The 26,794-nt window shown below is 36.8% G+C and overlaps 1 protein-coding gene across 7 annotated transcripts in view; it reads left to right on the top strand.

Moving 5' to 3' along the window:
- The window catches only part of Esp (Epidermal stripes and patches), a 198,144-nt gene that overhangs the window by 79,291 nt on the left and 92,059 nt on the right, over positions 1–26,794 (top strand). The window contains exon 3 of one of the 7 annotated variants that reach the window (XM_073961869.1): positions 852–956. The exons of the other annotated variants lie outside the window; for them this stretch is intronic. The gene's annotated coding sequence lies outside the window, so the exon portion shown is untranslated. The remainder of the gene's footprint in view (positions 1–851; positions 957–26,794) is intronic. 7 annotated transcript variants of the gene reach the window in all.

Raw genomic sequence — 26,794 nt, 5'->3', positions numbered from 1 at the left:
GGGTCTAACACCATTATTTTCGTATGAAAGTGTATATACCCTCGTTAGCATAGCATATTGCGAAAGTTATCGAGCGATCCAGCCAGCCAGACAGACGGATGGACTAAATCGACTCTAAATTGTCTGAAACGGATTTCGTCCAAACATACTTGGGGTCTAACACCATTATTTTCGTATGAAAGTGTATATACCCTCGTTAGCATAGCATATTGCGAAAGTTATCGAGCGATCCAGCCAGCCAGACAGACGGATGGACTAAATCGACTCTAAATTGTCTGAAACGGATTTCGTCCAAACATACTTGGGGTCTAACACCATTATTTCCGTATGAAAGTGTATATACCCTCGTTAGCATAAATGCTGAGGGTATAATGGCGAATATCACAGCTTTGGTTGGGGACCTTCCCAAAGCAAAGTCTGACTATGAAAGTAGAAAATCCCATCTTTACAATGCTGTAAAGCAGGTTGGCGTAGGTGGCCAAATAACGGAGATATCACAATAGTCGGTAATACATCCTATTTTATATTTTTTGTAATCACCCCTCTGTGGGGGGTCTCACAGAGGAAAAAACCTATTGATTTTGGTAATGGTCGGCTATTATTCAAAGGTCGAAATGTGATAAAACTTATTTGGAGAAAAGGCCAACGTTTTATTTCAAAGCGAATATCTCTTTTCTGTAAGAGGTATATCGAAAGCAAAACCTGTGGGCCTATTCTGTAACATTTTAACGACAGTCGATATTGTTATTTTTTCGAGAAACTCATTTTAACAACATAATTAACAACCTTTCTTTACATTTAAAATTGAAAGCTTTTGAAAGTTTATACACAATTTGTCTACATTTTTACAGAATAGCACAATTGTTACTGCAAACAAAATTTAGTGTCGACAACGTTGTCGATTGTCGGATTGTTAAAAAGTTAAAGAATAGGCCTACTGGCAAGGCCCCGACACTGTGAGTATTTAGTTGTTATTATTAATTTATTTGAAATTTTATTTTAAAATTTTGCTAACATCTCTATACCCTGACATCTACACCATAAATAAGAACTATTTAATAACCGGTAGATTATTAATGTGATTAGTATTGTTGTTGATTATACATATGTACATATGTATGAACACATACTACCCTGTAGGAAGTGTGGAGTCATGTGTTGACATGTCGCCACGTTGTCTACTAATATGGTGACAAAGTCAACACTTTGTCACCAGGTTGTCAACTATTGATACCTTTACCTTAATAAGAAGAAGCATTGTGTATATTGACAGATGATAGCCCAACGAAGCATCCTTTTTTAATTTTCTTAATTGTTTGGCGTAAAATAATTTTTGCGCTTGGTGAAAAAAGTGTTTTTGTAAAAATCAATAAAATATCGTGAAAACTTAAAGCATATTATTTCAATAACAAATATTAGCAAAAGAAAATATAAAAGACATGTGAAAAATAAACAATTCTATAGCAAAGTACGAATTCTGAGGCGACTAACAACATTTGTGGTGAAATTTGTGACAATTAGACATTATGTGAAGAAGAGAAGATTGTGGAGTCTGATGTATATATTGTCCCGTCTCGCTGGAAATGCTAAATGCAACTAAACATAAAATGAATTACAATGTTGAAGAACTATTTGGCAAAAATCGATTGTGAGATTTTTCCAATGTTATATAGCTGTAATAGGCAAGCAAATTTAAGGACATATTTTTTATTTATGTTTAAATATACATGTTTATTCTTTTCAATTCCTAGATGTTATATCAACATTCAGCGAATCGCCTGATAAAACGTTAAGTGCAACAGAAGAAGAACTATTTTAAGCAGACAGGTCATTGGTGCGACTTGGCCAAGAAAATAAAACGAAAACGTTTTTTTTTTATTATTTATATTTTAACATGTTTAAGCAGCCTTGAAAACATTGTCTTTATTTACTAATTTTTACTTATGTGGAATCTTTGGCTTAGCCATTTAAAAAGATAAAAATACTGTAATACGCAATTTGTACATTTTTAGTATTTTCAATACTATTTGTTTTATTCTTTAATGAAATATAGTATTTAAACAAATGTGTAGCTTCATCTTCTTATTAAACGCACTATATAGCTGTTTTATCTTTGAAAAGTTCCAAATAAGCTAACAAATTTAGTATTGAAAATCTGGTACTACTGACTTACTACCTCCATTGTCTATACTGACTCACTACCTCCAATGTCAACACATGGTTCCTCAGGAACTACTGACTTACTATTGACATACTAGTTCCATTGTCCAGTGGGTGACGTAGGGGATGGAAGATACCAAGGAACGGTCCTGACCGGTTTTAACATGGCAAAGCCCAGGATTTATCTTGGTCCCTCTTTCATCTCAAGTGGACACTGACCTCCCCGTGGTGTCACCTGGGGAACTGCCTTTAACACCCGTTAAAGGTAGTGAGCTAACATGTGCCGCGCGTTCACCCATAAGAACATTAAAAACTTGGGTTTGGGCGTCGGGTTAGTAACCCTCCCCTAGAAAAAAAAACAGCCTACTATGAAAAAACGAAAGAAAAGAAAAACAAACCTCTCTAAAGTTGACGAACCCCGCAAACGTTTTAAGGACCATGATCTGCGAATCTGCACCTGGAATGTTCGCACTCTTTATAGAGAAGGTGCAGTCTTCGCATTGGCAGACGTACTTGGAAAGTACAAAGCCGATATTACTGCCATACAGGAAATACGATGGACTGGGAAAGATGTCACAACAACACCTAAAGGTGACGCACTGTATTATAGCTGCCATGACACAAAGCATGAGTTTGGTTGCGGTTTTGTAGTTGGTCGGAGGTTAAAACATCTGGTCTCCAGCTTCACCCCAGTGAATGAAAGACTTGCTACAATTCGATTTAAAGCAAAATTCTTCAACATCAGCTTTATCTGCGCTCATGCCCCAACCGAAGACAAGGACGAACAGACCAAAGATATATTCTACGAGAGCTTAGAAGAAACATATGACCGTTGTCCTGCCCATGACATTAAAATAGTTCTAGGCGATTTTAATGCCAAAATTGGAAAGGAGAATATCTTTGGACAAACAGTTGAGAAATTCAGTCTACATAGTGAAACATCAGACAATGGAATGAGGCTGATAGACTTCGCAGCGGCAAAAAACATGGTAGTTAGCAGTACCAGATTTAAGCATCTCGATATTCATAAGGGCACTTGGCTGTCTCCAGACCAAAGAACAATAAATCAAATTGATCACGTTGTGATAGATGGAAGACATTCATCGAGCGTGTTGGATGTACGATCGTTCCGAGGAGCAAACATAGATTCGGACCATTACCTCGTTGCAGCAAAGGTACGTACCCGTCTAAACGTTGCAAATAAAGCACGGACAGACACAACACGAAAGTTGGACATCGCCAAGCTGCAAACACAACAGATAGCCACAGCATATTCCACTCAACTGACCCAATTGCTTAATGATAGCGCTTCTCGTCCCGATAACATATCAGCACAATGGGAAAATATTGCCCACTCCATGCAAACAGCCGCAAAATCAGTACTTGGATACCAGAGACCTCCACCAAAGAATCCGTGGTATGACCAGGAGTGCCGTGCTGCTACCGAAGAAAAAAATGCGGCATATAGGGCTACTTTACAATCAGTAGCAACGCGTAGCGCACGAGAGAGGTATCGGGAGAAAAGGAGAGAGGAGAAACGTCTTTTCCGCAGGAAAAAGAGAGAAATGGAAAAGAGGGAGTGTGAACAAATGGAGATGTACAGGAGACAGAACGAAGTCCGAAAATTCTACCAAAGAGTGAAGCATCAAACTGATGGCTTTGGTACAGGAATATCCTCCTGTAGAGATCAACAAGGTAATTTGGTAACTGATACAGATAGTGTGCTCAGGATATGGAAAGAACATTTTTCCAAACTGTTGGTATCCGATAGCAGTGAAGACGGCGAAAATACCACAGATCCAATCCCAGATGATGGTATTGAATGTATACCGCCCAGCCAAGATGAGGTAAGGACAGCAATAAACCGGCTGAAGAATAATAAGGCGGCAGGAGCAGATGGCCTACCAGCCGAGCTGTTCAAAACCGGAGGCGACACGCTGATAAGGTGTATGCATCAGCTAGTTAGCACCATCTGGCAGGAAGAACGCGTACCCGACGATTGGAACGTGAGCATCCTATGTCCAGTCCACAAGAAGGGTGATAAGACTGTGTGCTCCAATTATAGGGGCATAAGTCTGCTCCCTATTGCATATAAGATAGTATCTGGCATATTGTGTGAGAGACTAAAGCCTATGGTCAATGAAATTATTGGACCCTATCAGTGCGGCTTTAGACCTGGCAAATCCACCATTGACCAGATATTTACCTTGAGACAAAAAAAGACAAACAAAGACCCAAGAAATGCAGATCGACACCTTCCATCTTTTCGTCGATTATAAAGCAGCATTCGACAGCCCTATACGTTCAAAGGTGTTCCAAGCCATGTCTGATTTTGGTATTCCTGCAAAGCTCATTCGACTTTGTAGAATGACATTAACTGAGTCGAGATCCTCAGTTAAAATTGGAAAGAACCCCTCCGAAGAGTTTACTACCAAAAGAGGTTTCAGACAAGGAGACGGCCTGTCGTGTGATCTATTCAACATCCTGCTGGAAAAGGTCATACGAGACGCGAAGGTCAAAAGAAATGGAACGATATACACGAACAGCCATATGTTACTGGCTTATGCCGACGACATCATGGGTCGATCGGTAAAGGAAGTAACTGACACCTTTGCAAAAGTCGAAAGAGAATCTGCTAAAGTTGGTCTGGCAGTAAACGGCGTAAAAACCAAGTTGATGGTATCGACGCGTAATATGTCCATAAACACCGCACCATCTGTGAATGTTGGTACCTATAATTTTGAGGTAGTAAAGGACTTCGTCTACCTCGGCACCGCCATAAACACAACAAATAACATCAGTTGTGAAATACGAAGAAGAATAGTGTTGGCTAACAGATGCTACTTTGGGCTGAGTAAGCAGTTTATGAATAAAGCCACCTCTCGTCAAACAAAAATAACCCTGTACAAAACACTGATACTACCCGTGCTAATGTATGGTTCCGAAGCATGGGTACTTGCTCAAGCAGACAAGGCAGTGCTTTGTGTGTTTGAGAGAAAAATTCTTCGAAAGATCTACGGGCCAATCTGTGTTGACGGCGAATATCGGCGTCGTATGAACATCGAGCTGTATCAACTATACAATGACATCAATATAGTTGAACGAATCGAGATACAACGATTGCGATGGCTAGGCCATGTTATAAGCATGAGTGATGATGAACCCGCTAAAAAGGCGTATAAATACGGGCCGCATGGAGGTTCTCGCAGATCTGGAAGGCCAAAGCTTCGTTGGAGCGAACAAGTGAAACGAGATATCACAAAGCTACATATCCCAGATTTGGAAAATACAGCAGCAAACAGAGAGGATTGGAGATTTTTTCTTAGTTCGGCTTATGGAACAAATGTTCTCTAAAAGGCCAGCTAAGTAAGTAAGTAAGTTCCATTGTCAGTACTGACTTTCGAATGACACGTTCATACAAAATGTCTATAGGAAATTACATTAGTTGTCTACAGTTTGTCAGTAGTACTGTTGACAATGTCAGTAGTAAGTCAATATAGATTCACTATTGACATTTCCTACAGGGTAGTTTATGTGAGGGAAACCCCTATCATCAGTCGTAAAAATATTATAGCTCAAATAACAATATTAACATAACACGTGAAGGAGGTGTGAAATGATCACGGCGTTCACGTGGCGAATTACTGTTATTTATTATTGAACATTACCAACTGAAGGAAGCTTACTGAAAAATAATCTAAAATGTTTGTTTAATTTTCCCAATCAAATATCACAATTCTTTAGAAAATATCAAACCGTGTTGGTCAATTTGCAATTTATACTCCTTCATAGTTCATGACATTGAAGTTTATTTTTAGTTTGTTTTGTTTTAGTTGAAGATTCAATCATATGATTGTCTAAGTCTGGAGTTTCCCCCATTGGCTTAACTTCATCACTTTCCTCTTTGCAGAGAAAAATGTTTACAAAACGCACTGACAGCTTGCAAAATTAACTGATCGCTACCAATATCATGATTTCATCCCGGCGAAGGGAATTATCATTTGGCTTTTCAGTTTTTGAAATGATGAATTTTTAGTGAAAACCTGAACTCTTTAAGCATCGAGTATTCTCATGTTAATGAGAATGATGCTCACTTTTCGGCTTTCCCAAAAAACACCAGAACAAAATATTTGCAAGCTGACAGCACGATTCAACTAAGAAATCATCGATTTCTGTTAAGTTGAAATAACATCAACACAGTTACCTGTGAGTATGTCGTTGGAATTTTATTTACAAAATTCCGTTTTGCGCGAGCCTTCGCTGTTTTGTGTTTGTTTTGTTTTAGTTGAAGATTCAATCATATGATTGTCTAAGTCTGGAGAAATCGATGATTTCTTAGTTGAATCGTGCTGTCAGCTTGCAAATATTTTGTTCTGGTGTTTTTTGGGAAAGCCGAAAAGTGAGCATCATTCTCATTAACATGAGAATACTCGATGCTTAAAGAGTTCAGGTTTTCACTAAAAATTCATCATTTCAAAAACTGAAAAGCCAATTGATAATTCCCTTCGCCGGGATGAAATCATGATATTGGTAGCGATCAGTTAATTTTGCAAGCTGTCAGTGCGTTTTGTAAACATTTTTCTCTGCAAAGAGGAAAGTGATGAAGTTAAGCCAATGGGGGAAACTCCAGACTTAGACAATCGTTTATTTTTAGTTTTTGTTGCTAACATTTATATCAATAAATCTTTTCTAAAAATAGTTAACGGATATTTCCTGCATAATCAAGTTGGAAATTTAAAAAATTGTTTTAATTTCTGAGGAAAAAAAATCTACAAAAGGCCATGAACTCGTCTCAAATAAAAAACAACAAATTCCAACAAATTATTTTTTTTTTATTCTATTAAATACAAATATAATTTGAAGCCTTAAAAATGATGAGGTTAGTTAATTGTAGTTAATAAGCATGTAACAAATTATCTGGTGACATATTACTAATCTGGATTTAATGAATTGTAATGTGTTTCCCCTTGACAGTGGTTGAGAAATCATTACACGCAGAGAAAAAATATTTTTCGCTTTTGTTGGAACAAAAATATCTGTTTTGGTTCCAAAAATGTATTTGTTTTGTTCAAACATTGTAATCCAAATCCAAAAATACCATCTTTTGTTCCAAACATAGAAAACAAAAACAACTTTCGAATTTCCGCAATATTGTAAAAATCGTTAACAATACCGATTGTAGGAACTATCATAATCTAATTTTGTTTACAAAAAGTATTGTCAACCCAGAAAACCAGCCCAGAAATTTTTGATTTGAGGGTATATACTTCTCATATACACTTTTCATATAACTTGGATATAAATGTCGCGTATAATATTGCAATCATTGATGCACACAATACATGGTTTGCTGCATTGGCTAACAACAAAGACAAACAAAAAGCCACAAGCACCCACCACAACATAAGGAATAATTAAACACCATAACAAACTCCGGTATAACACCAAACCTCAAAGCACAATGAAGATAGAAGAATGAAACAAAACAGAAACAAATAAAAACAAGATTCTCATTGTTGGTATACATACACACAAAAACAAAGATAAAGGCATCATGTCATACAAACAAAGCTCACCATAATTGTTTTTTTCAACACGGCATCGAATAGCGAGAGAAGAGAAAAAATTGTCGAAGAAAAGAGAGAACTATTGTCCAGTTGACAAAAATTATTTTTGGATTTAACAAAACCCAATTGTTGGAATCACAATACTACATTTGGAATTTAACAATATCTTTACAATACATATTTTGCTCTTCGAATATTGTTGGATCAATCATATTTTTTTCTCTGCGTGTAGGGTAACATCATTTCTCCATCGTTGAGTGGCGTTTCTGACTAGAAATCAGTTGTTCATCAAAGAAAATGTTTAATATTTTTGATGTTTAAAATACCTTCCATGATGTATCAAATAATCCATAAACTGGGAAATCCCATAAAAAAATTTTTTTGTCATTTAAACTCTCGGAAATTTGTTCCACGTTTTATTCGAAAATGTCATTAAACTCTGTTTGATTTTAGGAAAAGCCAAACAATCAAATTTAACATGAATTATTTGTCTTTCTTCTATTTTTTGGAATAAAAAGGTAAACACGACATCATAAATTTGACCGGTTCCCACAATCACTATTTGCAAAGTTAAAAAAATATTCCATTTGTTGTTATTGTTTATTATTTTAATAACATTCTTTAAGAGAATTTATGAAACACTTAAAATATTCAAATGAATTTGCAAATTTTTTTCTACGCATTTATTTATTTCATCATCATTTTGAATGAAGTGGTTGGTGGATGGATAATTTGTTGCAAAATATTTTTTTTTGTATCGCCCAGACAAGAATAATTTAAATCGGATGACGACAATAATTTATGCAAATTGCAATCGATTTATGAATGAATTGAAACCAACAATCCGCCAACACCATAAGGAAGCAATCGAAATAGCTATACATTTACCGTTAAATTTATGACTTTATTATGAATATGCAGAGATTTTTTAATGGTAAAACGTAGAGGATGGTTGTCGAATGCCAATTAAATAGATGGTGCTTTAGATGACATATCCGTGAATGGATAGTACTCGTAAATACGTACTCTGCCTATTTATTTGATATCCCAGCATAGACTGAAATGCAATGGGATGTATTGAGTTGTAAGAAAGGGACATTGGGTGGACTAACACAAGGTATGTACATTGATTATCGGGTGTTGGGTTTCGTACTTCGGTAGTTGATGCAGGCAAATACGTTTGAGTTCCATGTGATCCTTTGTGCTAATAGAGAAAATATTTTTATTAAATTAATTTTCTACTTTTCTTGTAATGGCAGGTCTCTGTTTAAATCGTACTACTTGGTTAAAACAAAGACAATGTTCATGCAAATTAATGTTTTGGAATGTTCAGTTTCTTTTTTACCAATCTATTTTGACATGTATAAAGTCTCATAATGGACATTTTCCATCAAAGATAAATCGTATGGTGTTAAAACAACTGGAAATTTATAATTAATCCAAAATATGAATTTTGTCACATATATTAATGTTAAGTTTTTTGTTTAAAAGCAAATCTTTGTCAAGCAAATCACTGAACATTAACATTTATTAATTGCTTGTATGACACCATAAACAGCAACCTATGTAAATTTTGAAGGTAATATAACCAAAATTATTATTAGCCAAAGTTTGATTTATAAGAATTATAAGCGACCATAAATGGTCATCTCTTTGTGATAAGCATAAACGAAATTCATGGTAAAATCCATTACCAACCCACCAATAAGGTAAAGTCAAAGTCAGAACTACCGTTAATAATTTTTTCTTCTAAATATTTGAATGAAATTAGGTCAAGGTCAATTACGTCACAGCGTTAAGAAGCGTTAGATGTATTCAAATTTTCAGAATACCCCGTGGTATTCTTGGGAAGTTCATAGATGAAAAAATCAAAAAAAACAAAAAAAATCGCCGGGGCGCTTTTTAAACAAATCGCGATTCAAGTTGAAATTTTTAGGTTTTCACGATTTTGCTTGGAAACCGCAAATCCTATCGAAATGGGACTAAAGAAAATGTTGTAGCTATGGAAATTCTCTACAGGATTGACCTTTATAATAATTTCGTAGGTTTTACCGTTATTGAGATATAGAAGTTCAAATTGGGACAATGCATTGACTGTATCGCCTCCTTATAAAACAATGCCATGACTGCAATTTCCCAACTTAAACTATATATCTCGAAAATGGTACAACCTAGGAAAAAATTACTAAAGCCAATCTTTTAGAGAATTTTCACAGCTAATAGATTTTCTCTAGTCCCATTCGATAACACTTACCGTTTTCAAGGAAAGCTAAAAATGTGACATGAACATCTATATATCTCAAAAATGGTAAAACCTAGGAACAAATCATAACGGTCAATCCTCTAGAGACTTTTCACAACTACAACATTTTCTGTAGCCCCATTTCCATAGGAGTTGCAGTTTCCAAGCAAAATCGCGAAAACCTAAAAGAAACCTAAAAATGTGAATTTTTACCGCGGTTTATTTAAAAATCCCTCCAGCGATTTTTTTTCTTGTGTTTGGATTTTTCTCAAAATCCGAAAAAAACTTCCCAGGTGTAAGCAGTTTTCACTTAAAGTTTGTTAAGGCACACCATGTATGACATTGTTTTATAAGGTGGCGATACAGTCAGTACATTGTCCCAATTTGAACTTCTATATCTCAATAACGGTAAAACCTACGAAACTATCATAAAGGTCAATCATGCAGAGAATTTTCATAGCTACAACATTTCGATAGGACTGGCGGTTTCCAAGAAAAAGTGAAAACCTAAAAAAGACCCTAAAAATGTGATCTTGAATCGCGATTTATTTAAAAAGCGCTCCGGCGATTTTTTCTAGTTTTTTTATTTTTCCCATTGTAGTTTCATAATCCGCAAAACTTCCCAGTTGTAAGCACATTACATTTAAAGTTGCTTCAAGATCACCGTGTGTGGAGTTGCATTCTCAATCGGGTGCTGTGACCCAAGAACAGCAAATCCATACAGTAGATCTTCGAATTGGTACCTGCGGGATAGGCTTGTAGGCTCGGTGGCGACTGTACACTCTTTAAGGGTACTCTTCCAAAGAGGCGATGGCCGGCGTATTGTATCGCGACCCCCGGTGCTTGGTCATGAATGTCCTCAACTTAATTTCTTTGTGCGCACAACTCTCAACGCTGTACATTTTTGAATCACCACGTTTAAGAACTGATCAACCCCTCAGATGTTGGCTTAACGAAATAATTTTCTAGGTATGAGTGGCCAAATATCAGAAGTGTGATGTTGCAGGACTAGCAAATGTTCGTGATTGGCTACATAGAACCAACCAATCCCAACGACCACAAGGTTAGCATATGGGTAGAAACTAACAGGAGCAAGTGATGCGATCTGACATTGGAGTGAGCAATAATATAACTGTTTCAATCCCGAGAAAAAGAAAAGTAACGTTTTGCGAAGTCACGTTGACTAAGTTACGGAACAGCTACAAAAGACGGGATGTAATGCCAGCTAAGGTAAATCAAGCTGACACATTCCACTTTTATCGCCAGTAGCAAGGACTTTTGCGTTTTTGCTTCTCACATGATCAGAAATAGCAAGTTGCCGATCATCGATGTGGATTTCGCAGGCAGTAGAATACGAAAAAGCACTGCACACTACAATTCGTGAGTTATCGTGTTCATCAGTCATTTTTGTTGGTGCATGCAGTGTTTTTTGGAGCTTTTGACTCATTATCTCTATAACTTGAGCTAAGTTTGCAGTAAATTAGAATATGGACTGGATATCTTCGCTAAAATAGTTCGTGGAAACTTTGCACATCGTAATGTCCATTTCATATATAAAACTGGTTTGAATATGTACTATATGTAATGGTCATTTGGGAACCTCTCAGACATTATTTATACCATTACTAAATCCCACATCGTTCCCGAAGCCAAGAAAGGATGCCAGCAAGGGTGAATTGTGCAGACCAATTGCGATTTTGTCGACCGTGGCAAAAACCCTTAAGCCTTTACTTTTCCCCAGCAACAGAAATAGGTACCCTGTTGCCAATGATCAGCATCGATTCCGAAAGCGGTACATCAGCAGCAGCACGTTATCTCCACACATATTAGTCGAGGACTCAACGAGCACAAGCCATGCGATAGAACAGTGATATTGGCGCGTGACTTATCAAAAGCCTTTGATACTTTCTAGCACTCCACGCTGTTTTAGGACATCGAACAGACTACCCTCCGGCAAAGTTTGAAACATTCGATAATCAATTATATGTGTGGATGCCAGTCGTACGTAGAATTCAGGAACAAGAAGCCAAGTCCCATAGAGTAAAACAAGGTTTTTCGAAATAAACTGTTTAACCTCTACCTCTCCTCTATATCACCCACTCCAGACTGCATTGAGATCGTAACGTATGCGTATGATTGTACAATCTTACCGTTAGATACCTTGCCGGATGTCCTAAGTGAAAGGCTGACCTATTTGACAATGTCATGTTTTCATGACAGTGGGTGTTATCGTTAGAGCCATCCTAATCACCATATGGTGCAGCCGACTAAATTCCTCTAGGGCAAGGATCGGTGACACCGTGCAAAACATTTGCCCACCATGCGGCACAAACCCGCACGACACACTTCACCCTTTCAACTTTCCTGTCAAACCTATTCAGGTGTGACAATATTATCTTTGTGGCTACAACCCATCGAAGCAGCCACTGTTCTAGGTCTGGAGATATACCAGAGCCAGATTAAGCAGAAAAATGAACATTCAAAATATCAAATACGGTTACAAAAACAAATGTACATTATTGTAAAGATACGATTTTCTACTTTCATTGTCAGGTTTTTCGTTTGGAGTGTCCCTCATAGAAGTAGAGATATAAAGAATAAAATCTTGACTTTGACACATAAATTTTTGTCCGTTCCAACCCCTGAATATTATCTGATCATTACCAAAATCAAGTCTCCTCTGGGAACCCCATAACCACTCATTTCCGATCAAAATTTCGACTTGTAGAGTGATTACAAAGCATAGATGGATAGGCTGATGAACACACATAGCCAGATCGACTCAGCTCGTCGAAACATTCATTTTAGTATATACTAGCGGACCCGGCGAACTTCGTCTCGCTATTAAGGAATAAAATTTCATACAAAAACTCAATTTTCGATTTTTCCAATTTTCCGACTTTTCCAGAGAGATTTTCCAAAATTTTCTTCCGTAAAGACCTTCTCCTCGAAAATACGAATAACTGACAAAAAAAATTTACAGAAATCGGCCTTGCCGTTCTCATTTTATGAATTACTATACATTTTTTACACCATTTTTATATATATAGATGAGGGGCTGGAAATAGTTTTGCCCTTATTGTGAACGGGATTCATCTTGCCAGATAGTGCCAACTAACAGTCTTAAAATGTTTGAATACCACCCTACTTATTAGTTTTCAGCAGGCGTTCTGATGTTTTGACCTCATTCTCACTTCGTAGTCGTGGAAAGATCATCTCAACAATTCTAAAAATTGACAACAAATTTAGGGTCAAGTCCATGCTTCTCAAGAAATGTGCACAACAACTTTCGAACCGGATACTGCGTTGGATCAAATTTTGCATATTGTAATATGCGAACCTTGGATAAACTTCGACGACGATACATTTTGGTCCACTCCTTTCGATACCTAAGGCACAAAAGTTCAAAATTTGTCTCTAATATGGTAACCGCTTTATCACTTGAACGGAGCAACCCATTTGGTTCAAACTTTGGATATCGAAATATTTTGTCCAAACTTAGTTTTAGTTCGAAAATGGAACATAGGTCATGGTCCACTCGCCTGTTAAATGTTTTTGACTTCAGGTATCTCCTCAGCAACACTTTAAACCGAATCCATATTTTTGTCCGCAGGTCCATTTGAGTTGGGCAATCTAGTTCCCGGAGCGAAGCGATCTTTCTAGTTAATTTTCCCAAAAGGAACTAGTTCCTTAATATAGTTCCATAGTTCCAAATAATTACGAGACCAATGTCGATGTCCGCCCAATAAGGATTTAGGCGACTGCAATATCCCGAGCGTAGTTGAGCCAAAACTACTCTTGTTTGTCGTGGCAGCTGAAGCTCCTCAGCTGCTATAGATGTACTCCGAAGACTTTAGCTGTGTTCCTTTACTTACCTGAGGTTACCATTTGTTACCATTTGTTATCATTTTTAACCTGCAAAACGTTCCTTAACCCCGAAAAGTGGCAAAACTGGAAGCAATTTTTAAGAGAGTGAGAGAAGAGAGAGCGAAAATTGCTTTCTCTTCTACCACAGGCTACCAGTCAAATTTCTGCACGTAAAAAATGGCAGAACTGATTTTTCGACTTTTATTTGACGATTATTTCACAATGAAGAAGAAAATGGACGAAAAACAAAAGAAAAAGTCGAACGCTGACAAAACTAAATTAAAAACTGTGAAATAAAAGACAAAAATTGATTTTATGTTTCTTTTTGACATTGCTGCCAGATATACCATTTTTCCGTTCCTTTACTTTTCTAGTAAAAATGTTCATGAGAGGGCAATTTTGACACTTTTTCTTTTAACGCTTTTACTATTTAAAAAGTAAAGGAACAGAGCTTTTATTCACACTATATTTGTTTATGGCCTTAGCAACTATGTCCGTGTAAATGTTATTTAAACCTGCTTGGTATACCTGCTGATCTAAGGGTTCTCTCCTGTATCGTTGGACCTCTCCCTCTAGAGCGTGGATATCTTTCCTAATGTGCCTGAATGTGTCGGGCCTAACCACCAGATGGTGATTGGGATGGCTCTCACGGTAACACCCGAGCAAGTACTGCAACGAAAGCATCTCATTGCGTTGCTGTACTGGAATAATTTTTGCTTCCTCATGTAGATGGTCCACTGAAGACTTGAGGAGGCACTCTGATTTTGTTCTCAGGGCGCCTTTCTGACAGACCGACCTATCGTTTTATAAGTGGCCAACAAGGTTTCTTTATCTGCACCCCAAGTGCTGCCGGCTAGGGACTTGAGGACCATGTTCCTACTTTTCAGTGCGCATGCGCGCACTTTTGAACGTAGTGTCGAATGTGGCCCCAAATTTGTCGGACAGTTTGTGGTCGGAATTCTGCTACCGTCGAATAGGAGTTCAGTTTCTCACAGATGACATCAGGGAAGGTACATGACGCCAGGATCGTTCAATCATCTGAATACGTTACGATACCGATGCCGTCTGGAGGGGGTGGAATACAGGAGAGGTAGAGGTAAAACAGTTCCGGAGATATCACCCCATCTTGGGGAGCTCCCTGTTTCACTCTACGGGGTTTGGACTTCTTTTGCCTTAATTCCACGTACGACTAGCACACATATAATTGACTATCCAATGTTTCAAGCTTGGCCGAAGGGTTTTCTGTTCAATGTTCTCAAACAGCGTGGGGTGCCTGACCACCATCACTGTTCTATCACACGGCGGTCTCTGGCTAAGTCCTCGAGTAGAGACGGTAAAGTGAGTGAATAAATCAGTGTTTTGTCTTTTCTTAAAGAAATGGTGCTTTTTAGTAAATTAAATGCCCAATACATTTTATAATTGAATCAGAAAGGTGAAAGGAAATATCTTATTGGACATACACATATGTATATTATAAATATGGATGTACCTATTTATTACATTATATAATCATTTGATTCCAGATGCTGATTCCCGCTGATGATTTCAACCTTGAGGAAAATGTGTTTTATTTCACAACTACGTTTTAAAAGTTTTTCTTTTTAAAAGTGTGACTTTTTATAAATTATTTCATTCAATTTTTCTTTTATTAAAGTGTGTTATGTATTTCTTTGGACTTTTTTATACACCTATGTATGTATCTGCTGTTACTTTCGTTTTTTATGCCTTTCAATAAACCACCACCATTTATAAATGTGTTCATATGTTTGAGATAGCCAGTGAGTGTTTACTGAGAGCAAGTGAGCATACATTTTAATGTGTTTCAAATTGAAGTTTATGCTTCCTTGCTATCAGAAAGGGTCCACTGGTGCTTGTGTTTGTTTTTTTTTTTTGTGGCTTTTGGGTTTTTATTTGTTTGCACCCAAACACACATTTGTTTACAGGACCCAAACATATTTTATGTTTGGGACTGATTGCAAACAAATATATGTTTGCTGCAAAATATGTTGGGACATATGTTAGAGATACGTTTTTTTCCTCCGTGAAGATTTGCTGAATATTTTAATATTCGCATTCCAATATTCACAACATTTTTACTTTTGTTTTCGTTCTGAATGAAACATACCATAAATAAAAAAAACATAAAATACATTTGAATAATAAGTATATTTAAAGATTTGAAACATTTGTCAACCGTAGATGTCGTTTAGAATATATGGGTACATTTATCCGCCCCAGCGGACGTTATAGGTTTCGCTCATAAAGTTTATGGACATTCTAGCGTCATTAACTATTTCTAAATAAAACTAATTTATCTTATTATTGCCAATAATTTAATATTATAAAAAAATTTTAAATGAATTTGTAGATCAATTCTTTGGACTACGTGACAAAACTGCAAGGCTGTCTAGTGGCGTTTAGAAGATAACCTATTATATGTCGCTGCAAGTGAAAACCTTGATGCACATCTTCATTCGTTTTATTTTGATTTCTTTTTTTAAGAATCTATCAATAAAAGAGGTTATTCGCGAATACCTTGGGGAGTTTCAAGCGTAGGCGTCCCATATGCCATTATTCAAATGTTAATATGTTTGTGTTTTTAAACGGCAAATGACCTACAGAGCAAAGTCAAAAATAAATGAAAGAAAAAAAAAACAGAAACAACATGGAAAAATGTCATCAAAATTAATTTGTTTGCCAAACATGCATTTTGTTGTTTTATCAGATGAATGATGTTGGTTCAATGTTTATTTGATTTTCTATGGAACGTGTTGATGTAGCCCACGAATACCAACTGTATCAAAAATGTCTAAAAGAGTCGTTATTGATATATGTATCTTTCCAACAAACCAAAACAACCTTTCCCAGAAAGCATTCTATCACCATTCAATGGTATTGTATCTCATTCGTATTTATAGTCATCTTTTGTAGAGAAGTTTTATGTGATTTAGCCATCGTTTGAATCAAGTTTTGTCACACATATAGAATTCACCACCCACTGTGTCCAATGTAAGCATTCAAGTTACCATTACACCATGATGGCATCCAACTTTCATTAAATTTGTTTTCATTTTTGCTAATGATGAATCACAATGGAAGTGTCAACAAAGAACAGAACTGAATTTGCAAACAAAGCTTGAAAGTAAAAACCGTCTGCAGGTGTGTTGGCTCACAAAAAATTGTTTGGTTATAAAATTGATGACCATATTCATAAAACAAAAACATTCCGTATTGTTTTTTATACAAGAATTGAATAACATTTCTGTTAACGCCATCACGTGGTCTATAGTCGCACGAATGCGTGTTTGGCTTGAACTTTTTTTTGGCAATTTAAAGTTCAAAATTCAAATTCCATTGAAAAGAAAAGTATTGTGAATTGCTGTGGTAATTTTTTTTTGTAAAATACCTTGTGGTAAGAGAGAGTTTAATGCACTTTGAATTGCAATATTTAATTTTAAGAAATACCAGAATTGTTGACAAACAAACAGAATTTTCAAAATATTTTTAGTATTTAATTGATATAAATTTTAAACTGTGAGACCACATTTGTCATAACGTCATTATGGATATGTTTACTGATGACTAATATTAGCTCCCGAAAGAAATGTGACTTAACAGCGCTACCTAATTTCCGACGTGATGTACAAAAATAGTCATCTTTTTGGCACAACAACGCTTTCTCAGCGACCGAATTACCCACCTATGTCATGTTCTCAAATCAAGATGAAGGCTTCATATTAAATTTTTCTTGAAAGCAAGTACAGCCGAAATCTTTTATAACGTCATATCGCTTATAACAACGAAATCAAAATGTCCCGAATTTCATACCATGATTGCACGTTCAGATTTCGATATGAAATGCACCTCCGGGGATGCTCTGGTCTTAATCGCCTCCAGGACTACCCCTATATCAGTTTTGTTAATGCCCCGGGCCATTAATCTGCATCCACCCCATACCAACATAGGTTATATGTAATGGATGAGAGGAACGGGATCACTTCGAGGCTGTTATGGTCTTAGACGCCTCCAGGACTACCACGATAGGAGTAATGTCGCTGCTTGCTGCACCAGAACATCTCCCAGTGTGTCTTCAACTTTGTCGTCGGATTCATCGTAGTCGTGGAAATACGAAATACACCCCCTGCTGCTGTTTTCCCAACAACACCAAAAAACCAAGTCACCTGTACCTTGCAATTTATTTATTTGTTTATTTATTTTTATACCCTCAGCATTTATGCTAACGAGGGTATATACACTTTCATACGGGCAAAATGTGCCTCATCGAAATAATGGTTTTAGACCCCAAGTATGTTTGGACGAAATGTGTTTCAGACAATTTGGAGTCGATTTAGCAATGTCCGTCCGTCTGTCTGTCTGGCTGGCTGGTGCGCACGATAACTCTCGAATGGATGAACCGCTTTGGTCCAAAATTTGGCTTTCGCAATATTTTGTCCAAACTTAGTTTAAGTTCGAAGATCGGTTATATCGGTCCACTCCTTCCGGTACCTCCCCCACAAAAGTTCGGAAACATTTTGCGCAGGATAATTCTTGAAAGAAGTAACCGATTTGGTCCATATGAGGTTCCAATATGGACTCAATCGGTCCGTTCCTTCGGGTACCTCCCACACAAATTTCGGAAAAGTTGATTTTTGGACCTGTTCCAAAGTTTAGACCAAATTGGTTGCCACGTTCAAGAGATATCGTGCATACAATTTTCAATTCATTTATTCAATTCATTTATTTTTTTAAATATTGGGGGACTATATCGGAATTTGTGAACCGGTATGGCATATGGTGGCATAGGCGTTTTTTTACACCCTTCGGGCTGTTTTCAAGAAGTATGGACTTGCCCCTGAAAAAAACTTTTACCGTCGTAATTGAGGCAGCGAAGGCCAGTTGATTCAATAAAAATCAAAGTGATTCGAGAGCTGGTCTTAAAGTGAACATATCCCAAATTGTGTGTGGGAGGTAGCCAAAGGAGTCCATGTTCGAACCTGATCTATATCTGGTATATCAAGAGTTAAAGTGCGCACAATTTTTTCGTACATTTTTGAACTTTTGTGGGGGAGGTACCTGAAGGAGTGGACCGATGTGGCTTATCTTCGAACTTAAACTAAGGACATAATATTATGAAGGCCAAATTGTGTACCGAATCGCCAGATCCGTTCGAGCGTTATCTTGTTGACGACCCCGCAAACGTTTTAAGGACCATAATCTGCGAATCTGCACCTGGAATGTTCGCACTCTTTATAGAGAAGGTGCAGTCTTCGCATTGGCAGATGTACTTGAAAAGTACAAGGCCGACATTACTGCCATACAGAAAATACGATGAAATGGGAAAGGCGTCACAACAACACCTAAAGGTGACGCACTGTATTATAGCTGTCATGACATAAATCATGAGTTTGGTTGCAGATTTGTAGTTGGTCGGATGATAAAACACCTGGTCTCCAGCTTCACACCCGTGAACAAACGACTTGCTACAATTCGAATGAAAGCTAAATTCTACAACATCAGTTTTATTTGCGCTCATGGTCCCACTGAAGAAAAGGAGGAACAGACCAAAGATATATTTTACGAGCGCTTACAAGAAACATATGACCGTTGCCCTGCCCATGACATTAAAATCATTCTAGGCGATTTTAATGCCAAAATTGGAAAGGAGAATATCTTTGGCCCAACAGTCGGGAAATTCAGTCTCCACAGTGAAACATCTGACAATGGTATGAGACTGATAGACTTTGCAGCTGCAAAAAACATGGTAGTTAGCAGTACCAGATTTAATCATCTCGATATTCATAAGGGCACCTGGCTGTCTCCAGATCAAAGAACAAGAAATCAAATTGATCATGTTGTAATAGATGGAAGACATTCATCCAGCGTGTTGGATGTACGATCGTTCCGAGGCGTAAACATTGATTCGGACCACTACCTTGTTGCAGCAAAGGTACGTACCCGTCTAAACGTTGCAAATAAAGCACGAACAGACTCAACGCGGAAGTTGGACATCGATAGGCTGCAAACACAACAGATAGCCACAGCATATTCCACTCAACTAGCCCAATTGCTTAATGAGAGCACTCCTTGTCCCGATAACATAACAACACAATGGCAAAATACTGCCCACTCCATGCAAACAGCCGCAAAATCCATACTTGGATTCCAGAGACGTCCACAAAGGAATTCGTTGTATGACCAGGAGTGTCGTGCTGCTACCGAAGAGAAAAATGCGGCATATAGAGCTACTTTACAAACAGTAGCAACGCGTAGCGCACGAGAGAGATATCGGGAGAAAAGGAGAGAAGAGAAACGTTTTTTCCGCAAGAAAAAGAGAGAAATGAAAAGCGGGAGTGTGAAAAAATCGAGATGTACAGGAGCCAGAATGAAGTCCGAAAATTCTACCAAAGAGTGAAACATCAAACAGATGGCTTTGGTACAGGCACATCCTCCTATAGAGACCAGCAAGGTAATCTGGTAACAGATACAGATAGCGTGCTCAGGATATGGAAGGAACATTTCTCCAATCTGCTGGTATCCAATAGTAGCGAAGACGATGATACCACAGATCCAATCCCAGAAGATGGTATAGAATGTATACCGCCCGGCCAAGATGAGGTAAAAACAGCAATAAATCGGCTGAAGAATAATAAGGTAGCAGGGGCCGATGGCTTACCAGCCGAGCTGTTTAAAACCGGCGACGCGCTGATAAGGTGTATGCATCAGCTAGTTAGCACCATCTGGCAGGAAGAACGCGTACCCGACGATTGGAACCTGAGTATCCTATGTCCCGTCCACAAGAAAGGAGATAAGACTGTATGCTCAAAGACCAAATTGATGGTGTCGACGCGCAAAGCGTCCATAGAGCTCGGACCAACTGTGGAAGTTGGTACCTACAATTTTGAGGTAGTTAAAGACTTCGTCTACCTCGGCACTGCCATAAACACAACAAACAACATCAGTTGTGAAATAAGAAGAAGAATTGTATTGGCCAACAGCAGGGCTTCGGAGTCGGAGTCTAGCAAATTTTGCTGGAGTCGGAGTCGGAGTCTGGAGTCGTGAAAAAAAGCTCGACTCCGACTCCGGGCAAAATGTTTTTTTCTACATTTATCAAAAGAGTTTTTATTTTTTATGATAGAGAGATTAACTTTATTAAAATTTTGATAAATCGTTTATTCATTTTATAGGAAATCTATGAGTAAACTTGTAAGCAAAGGATTTATTATATTTAGTAATGTTCCATGACAATAGAATTATAATTCATATTTCAATATGAATCGATTTCTTAATATACCATCACATTTATGACAAAACGTATATGAGGAAAAGTCAAAATTTTTTAGTTTCAATGAAGCCAAGGTTTGCACTATTATAATACGCGAACTATTGTAGTTTAACAGTAAGTATGACTTTTGCTGGATTAATTTAGATGTTTTTGTACAAAGCTCAAAAATTTAGCAAAAAAATTTAATTTACGTGGTAGTTACGACCGCGTAAAGGAAAAACATAGCTAAAAACACGTTGAAGCTAAACAGGTTTTTTACATTGCTATTCGATTTCTGATTAAACCATGACGGACATCTGTCCAAAGCAAAAGTAGGAGAATACAAAATGAAGATTACACTTCTAATGTATCACTTTCCAAAATTTCCACTGCATCCACCTTTTATGGATGCTGACATTTTGAAGCCGGATTTCAGGTGTTTTTTTGTATTTTTTATGTAACTGGGACGCGCATTCGGATATTTCGAAAAAACAATTATAGGATTAAAAAACTCGCGATTTCGCATAATCTGATATGTATATTGAGTATGTAGCCCACACAGCAGCAGAGTAATCTACTGCCAAAGGCCAAAATTTAGTGCGATGTTTTTTCTATTTTTTGGGTACAGTATTTACAATATCGTTTTGAGTGTGCTGGTACCCCGCGATATTTTAGTTTTTCGACGATCCGGATCATATGAATCACAAATCGTAAAAATCCATCTTCTAGAACGGCGGAAATGGCTACTGCAAAAAATGAAAAATTTGCGAAAAATGTTTTTCAAAATATCGCTGACTAATTCGCGCTTTATGTGGATCGTTTCCATTTCAATGAAGAAAGTGAATCATCACTCGCGTTTGTGCGAAAACAGCGGTTTGAAAAATTTAGTGGCATGGGAGCTGTATCCGATTTATCCAAAAAATACTGTGTGATGCTACATCCACGGTTGTTGATGGATTTTATTGAAATATGTTAAGATCGATGTATTTTTTCGCGGTTGATAGTGAAATCGGATGCGCATAAAAAGTGTGTTTGTTGCACACTAAACTGCAGACGATGCTACATCTTAGCGGCCAAAGTAAATCCTGGCAAATGTGTACAAATTAAAAGAGAAGAATTCGCTGTGTTGGTAAACCGCATGCGCATCAAGTGATTTTGAGGATTTCGCGATTTACACGCATTTTAAAATTAACATTACCCGATACAATTTTATTTCAAGATTATACCCCATTTAAAGGAACCCAACATTTATTTGAAAGATATCCATATCTTCTGCTAGATGTTAGCGTGTTTTCGAGAAGTGATTAGAATAAAAATGTGATTTATTGCGTGAAATTTAACTAAAATAGAAGAAAAACTCCGACCTATTTTTCTTACATTTTGTTCAACTAACTCACAAAATAAATTTTAATAAATATTTTCTCTTACAAAAATTTTAAAAATTTCCTCAATATATTTTTTGTTTTTTGCTATAATATGCAAAACGCTAAACGGATTTGTATAGTTTTGGTTTAATTTGAATCTTTGCGATGTTTAGATTACGTACATATTTTTTATATATTTTTCAGATGCATAGACAGCTTGAATTTTATTAGAACAAGTTGTAAACTACCAATTCTTTTGAATGCTTTCCTAATTTCCGCGAAAATTTAGAACTTTTTCACTAAAGTTGTGGGACCTCAGTAAACATATAGTATGTAGGGAGCCCCTAATTAAGAGAGTTTCTCAATATAATGATTAGAGTCTTTTAAAGATTTTTTTTCTTTTTATCAGAATTGAAACCGCCATAACTTTTGCGCGCAACAACCAAAATTAGTATCTCGAACAGATTTAAGAATGGGATTTTTTTCCCAATCTATGTACCAAAAATCTTTCATGTAGCTTAAAAAAAATTTTAATTTTTTTTATGGAAAACTAAAAAAATTTGTCTTTTCTTCATATACACTCTGGAATACTAGTTTTAGATCTCACATATTTATACTTCACAATATAATGTGAAAAAAGTATTATGTATAAGTTTGTTTTGTCCACAATTAAGGGGTTATGGTCACTTATTGTGCACGAAAAATGAAATTTTTCATAAATTTTTACAAGTAATCTACCAATTTTTTCCAAAAGATATTGTTTTCATCTGATTTATAATACCCCGAGCTACTTTCAGATTTTTTTTTTTTTTGTTGAAAAATATTGCACAGTTTTCTGACATAGGTGGCCATTTGTCAGAAAACTGTGCAATATTTTTCAACAAAAAAAAAATCTGAACACTGTTTTTACTAAAGCAGTTTGCGGTGACCACTGTAGCTCGAAAACGAATAAACCGATCAGCATCATTAAGAACATAATAATCGTGTACTTAAGCGAAACGAATTAAAAAATATGCATTTAAAAAAAATGTGAACTGTAGAAGTCAAAATTTCAATTTTACCTAAAAAATTTGAGAGTTTTTTCGCCATAAATCCGTCAAATTTTTTTTAAAAAAGTCTCTTGCTTAAGTACATTCTTTTTATACGTATAATAATCCCAAAATGCTATTTTGAGAAAACCGTGTTTCAAACTTTGATGTTACATACAAATCACAATGAATTTTCTCTTTCTAACGCTCATATCTCAGCTAATTTTTATCCGTTCGACATATTCTATTTTACATGTACTTTAAAATGAGTCAGCAAAAAATTATCGCTTTCGTAAAATCTGTAAGTAACAAATTACTGTTGGCATACCCATCTTCATATTTCGACAAAATAAAACGAAAAAGATATGTGACCCGTCCGTACAAAAAAAATTTAATCAAACTCGTCAGTTCTACTTGTTTTTGTTTTAAATTGATAATCTGAGGGTATACTCGTACATATATTTCGGCAAAATCTACTGAAACTTTCTAAATTCTTTCTGTTGTTTTTGTTCTTTTTGATGAAAGATACAGCAGATTCAATACGGAACATCAATTTTACATCGCATTGCATTACAAATTGTCTTAGAGAAAAGAACAGATAAGCATATAGGGTCCTAGTATAGGAAAAGTTGAAAAATTTAGCAAATTTTATTAATTTTTATTGGTATAGGAAATTACCCTCGGAGTCGACTCCGGAGTCGGAGTCGTGAGAAAAAACTGGCCTGGAGTCGGAGTCGGAGTCGAAGGAAAAATGGCTCGACTCCGAAACCCTGGCCAACAGATGCTACTATGGTCTAAGTAAGCAATTTAAAAACAAAGCCACATCTCGTCAAACAAAAATAACACTATACAAAACGCTGATACTACCCGTGCTAATGTATGGCTCCGAAGCATGGGTACTTGCGCAAGCAGATAAGGCAGTGCTTGGTGTGTTTGAGAGGAAAATTCTTCGAAAGATCTACGGGCCGATTTGCGTTGACGGTGAATATCGACGTCGTATGAACCACGAGCTATATAAGCTATACAAAGACATGAATATAGTTAAACGTATCGAGATGCAACGATTGCGTTGGTTAGGCCCTAACATGAGAATGAGCGATGATGAATCCGCTAAAAAGGCGTATGAATACATGCCACATGGCGGTGCACGCAGAATCGGCAGGCCTAAGCTTCGATGGAGCAAACAAGTGGATGAAGAAATGGAAAGGCGCGGTATTCCAAAAAGTCAAGCGAAAAACAGAGAGGAATGGAGATCTTTTCTTAGTTCGGTCTATGGAACAAATGTTCTGTAATTGGCCAACTAAGTAAGTAAGTATGACACCGGCCAATACCCACAAGACTGGCTAAAATCAATCTTCATAACCATCCCGAAGAAGAAAAATGCAAAGAAATGCGATGAATACATACTTATAAGTCTAATGAACCACGTCTTAAAAATTTTCCTAAGAATTATTCATAGAAGAATTTATGCAAAATGTGAACTCCATATGGGCAAGTCACAATTTGGTTTTAAAAAAGGAATGGGTACCAGAGAAGCTCTACTCAGCATACACTCGCTGATCCAAAACTGTCGTGATGTGCAAAAAGATGTTTTTATCTGTTTCATATATTATGCTAAAGCTTTTGATACTGTCCAGCACCATAAACTTATTGATATACTTGCATCAATCGGTAAAGATGGAAAAGAAATTCAATGTATAAAACATTTGTATTGGAACCAGACTGCATGTATTGATGTTAACGGCGAACTCACCGACGAAATCAGCATATCGAAGGGCGTCAGACAGAGATGTATATTATCGTCACTTTTATTTAATATTTACTCCCAAAAAATATTTACAGAGGCCTTGCAAAATGAGAAAATGGGAATACGAACAAATGGGGCTCTAATAAATAACACACGATATTCAGACGACACGACAATCCTAGCAAGCAGTATAAATGGCCTACAAAAAGCATTAGACAAACTTACAACCGTAAGCGAACTATATGGGCTTAAAATTAACATCACAAAAACAAAATACATTATTATCAGCAGAAAGAACATCTATAACACATCGCTGACAATTCACAATGCAGAAATTGAAAGAGTAACTACGTTCAAATATTTCTGGGTTTTGATAAATGACAAATGGGACGAATCATATGAAATTCGATGTCGAATAGAGATGGCCAGAGGAGCGTTTTATAAATGCAATAAGCTACTAACAGGCCATGATATCGGAATTCAAACTAAAATCAGATTTGTGAAATGTTACGTATGGTCTGTACTACTATATGCAGCAGAGACATGGACAATTAAAGCCAAAGATGAAAAAAGCTAGAGGCATTTGAATTGTGGAAATATAGAAGAAATTTAAAAATACCCTGGACCGCTCGAATAACGGACAATGAAGTCTTAAGAAGAATGAACGTGGATCGACTATTGACTAAACCGAAAAATCTCTTATTTTGGATACATAATGAGAAATAACAAATACCAACTCATCCAAATGATTATTAAAGGGAAAATTGAAGGAAGGCTCAGCAGAGGAAGAAGAGAACTCTCCTGGTTAAAGAATATTCAAGACTGGACTGGCTACGACGATGAAAGGAACTTGTTCAGGGCGGCCAAAAATAGAGAACTGCCGACAATATAAATAACAAGTAAAAAAGTATCAGTCGGCTTTGCCGACAGAGATATACCCTCAGCATGTGTATATTGAAACAATTTTTTTCCCAAAATACGTATGAATTCAGGGGGTTTTAAAAATGTTGGGCGTTTGAACCGACAAAAATTTTGATTAGGATTAAAGATCAAAAGTTTTGCGGAGGAGATACTAAAAGGAATGGATCGTACGAACAATTTTTCCGAACATTTTTGAAATTTTGTGGGGGAGGTACCTGAAGGAGTGGACCGATATGGTTTATCTTCGAACTTAAACTATAATATTACTAAGGCCATATTTTGGACCGAATCGGCAGATCCGTTCGAGAGTTATCTTGCGCTCCAACCACCTCACACGGTGACATAGGCGTTTTTTGCAACTTTCATGTTATTTTCTCAGAAAGTATGGACCTGCCCCTGATGAAACTTGTACCGTCATATGGAGGGCAGTGAACACAAGTTGCTAAAACAAAAATCAAAGCGATTCGAGAGATGGCCATAAACTGAGACCATATTGGAAGCTTATCTAAATCTGGTATAAATTTCATGATGTGCAAAGTATGGACCAAATCGGTTACTCCCTTCAAGAGTTATCGTGTGACCAAATTTTCCAAACATTTTGGAACCTTTGTGGGTGAGGTACTCGAAGGAGTGGACC

The sequence above is a fragment of the Musca autumnalis genome, unplaced genomic scaffold (genome assembly GCF_047663935.1).
Source record: "Musca autumnalis isolate F117 unplaced genomic scaffold, ASM4766393v1 scaffold_1, whole genome shotgun sequence".
Lineage (NCBI taxonomy): Eukaryota > Metazoa > Arthropoda > Insecta > Diptera > Muscidae > Musca > Musca autumnalis.
This window is presented reverse-complemented; position numbering and strand designations above follow the sequence as displayed.